The sequence below is a fragment of the Gavialis gangeticus genome, unplaced genomic scaffold (genome assembly GCF_001723915.1).
Source record: "Gavialis gangeticus isolate Ggan-Ray unplaced genomic scaffold, GavGan_comp1, whole genome shotgun sequence".
Taxonomy (NCBI): domain Eukaryota; kingdom Metazoa; phylum Chordata; order Crocodylia; family Gavialidae; genus Gavialis; species Gavialis gangeticus.
This window is the reverse complement of record NW_017729015.1, coordinates 15957624-15960178: the sequence shown is the minus strand read 5'-3', so window position 1 is coordinate 15960178 and position 2555 is coordinate 15957624. Positions and strand designations below refer to the sequence as shown.

The following is a 2555-nucleotide window of genomic DNA, read 5'->3' as shown; positions in this document are numbered from 1 at the left end:
GGGGGGGTGGGTGTGGGGGGGGGGGGGGGGGGGGGTGCATGGGGGCAGCACATGCTGAACTTCTTGCTTTTGATTCAGTGCTGCTCTGCGGGGGGTCAGGGCCCTGGCCTGCCTGCCTACGCACCCCCGTGCCCACCCATGCCCCTGCCAACCAACACCCGCTCCTGGCATAGAGAGAAGCTGTGATTGCCTTCCACAGATGCAGCCGTTGCTCTGTACTCAGTGGGACTGCACTGGTGTGGGGGCCTCGGTGCCCCCCGGGTGAGAGGCCAGGCAGCGGTCTCCCCAGCAGTCAAAGGGATTGGGATCTTTCCACCTGAGACCAGTTTCTGAGGACTTTGCCCCTACAAAGTGCCTGGCACAGCTCCTGCCCACAGGATAACGGAGGCTGAAGGAGACAACCCAGCTGTAGAGGGGCTGGGGGGGGGGTGTCTCTGGCTCTCTTTAGAAAATGCCTTCCCCTGACCAAGACCTAGCCGCTTCCCACACTGCCCAGCCAAGGGGATGGAGTCTTGTGCAAACTCTGCTGTAGCCCCCCCCATGCACTGCACACGGCGTCGTGCGTCTCTGCAGCCCCGGCGCGGGCGGGCGCGCTGCCCACGCTGCACGCAGAGCCTGTTCTACTGACTGCCTGGCGCGGGGCTGCGTGACTGGCTTGCATCTGCTGCACCGGCTCAGTCGCTGCCCGGGTGGGGGTGGCCGATGGAGCTCCTTCCACTGAGCAATGCTGGAGGGTGTCCCAAGCATCTCTCCTGACCCCCACCCCCCCCTTGCTCCTGCAGACCCATGGCCCTGGGGTCCAGCCTGTCCTCTCTGTGACCCAAGGAGCAGGGCCATGCATCTGCATCCCCTCTGCACGTGGAGGGTGGAAGGTGCCTGTCCCTTGCCCTGCCGCGATAGCAGTGTGCCTGTTCCAGACATGGGCATCCTGCTCCGTGCACGTGGAGGGCCCTGCTGCCACCCGCGCCGCCTCGCAGCCGTGTCCCTTCCGTGCACGGCCAGCTGCCTCCTGTGCCTCTGTTCTCCAGGCTTTGGCTCGGGGCCTGCTGAGCGGGGACCATGCAAATGCTGCCTGCAGCCTGTGGCCGCCCTCACAACAGGCCTCACTGTTCTCTTATGCAAAATGTGTGCCTGGGCCGGCCAGCGTGGGAGAACCTCACGGGGCGTCTCCCGCAAAGGTTCACCCTTCCTGCCTACCCACAGGGGAAGGGAATCCCTGGAGCTGGGCTGTTGCTCAGCCCCTTTGCCTTGCAGTCCTGCAGGATGGAGGCTTTTGGGCCAGGAAAGCCCAAAGCAAAAGGATGACTGCTCTGTCAGCAGTACCCCTGTGCTTCATGGTCACGTTGAAAAGGCGGGGGGGGCGCAGAAGAGCCCCACCATGGGAGGACGTTTGTTGTGGGGGAGCAGGACCCCCATATGGCAGACCTTTTGCTGATGTTCAGGATCTGTCTCTGTAGCCAGAAGGAAAACATCTGGCCTGGAGTATCATCTCCCAGAGCCATGTGCATCTTGTTAGCACTCTCAACACCTGTCCAGCCCCAGCTCCATGCAGCCTTGGGCTGATCCACCTGCTTTGGAGTAGCGCATTTGGCCACTGAAATGCGCCCACTTCAGGGGTGGAACAGGGTAGCTGCAGAACAGCATCCTTGCCCCTCAGTTTTAGAAGGCAAATGAGCTAGGTGAGTATCTCTCCGTCCCAGGAAGGGGTGAGAGCGGAGGGAGCACCCAAGGCAGCACAGCTGGAATCTGCCCCGTCGCGTTCCTGGCTCCCAGACTTGTGCTCTGGCCGTCGTCTCTGGATTAGAACAACAGGGATGTCTTTTATTTTTCTTATTTCTTTTTGTGCGGGGAAGAAAAGCACCTACCAAAGGCTGAATTCGGTCAGCCCCCCCAAGTTGAAGAGCCAGCGCTGCCTCCTGGCAAACCCGAAGCAGGAAGCATTTGGGAATCTGCCTAGAAGTACGGGGAAGATGGCACCTGTGGCATTGCAGCCCCAGCACAAAGCCCAGCCACGTGACCGGTGCTTACTCAGAGGGACGAATTCCACCCACGGCATCCTCCAAGACATCCAGTCCCATCTGCTCTTCTGGGCTCGCCCATCTGAGGGGGCCGGGCCGGGCCGGGCCAGGCTGGCAACGACACGGGGTCTCGCGGCGCGCGGGCAGCAGGCTCTCTGCTCCCCGCCGAAGCTGGGGAGAGCCGGCGTGCTTGTGTCGGCAGTGACATGGCTCGGGTGGGCGACGGAGGATCTCTGCAGCCCGTTATGATGCAGAGCGCAGGACCGGCTACCTTGACCTCCGCCGACCGCCTGCAAAGGTGTGGGGGGGATGCACGTGTGTAGAAATATAGAGCACCCTTCTTGCTGGACGTGGCGTGACCCAGGCATTGCAGATGGCTCTTCCCTGGGCCCGATCTCGTTGGGGTGACCGGCTCTGCTCCCCAGGAGTGACGCGCACGGAGCTAAAGGCTCCAAGCCCGGGGGGGGGGGGGGAGAGGGCCCGTTTTTTCCCCCCCCGTCCCTTCTCTTTCTCCCCCCCGGCCCCCGAGCCCCTACC

General features: G+C 62.8%; 1 protein-coding gene across 2 annotated transcripts in view; it reads left to right on the top strand.

The window, feature by feature from the left end:
* Nucleotides 1-2555, top strand: part of HPCAL4 (hippocalcin like 4) — a 16364-nt gene that overhangs the window by 1090 nt on the left and 12719 nt on the right. The window lies entirely within an intron of this gene.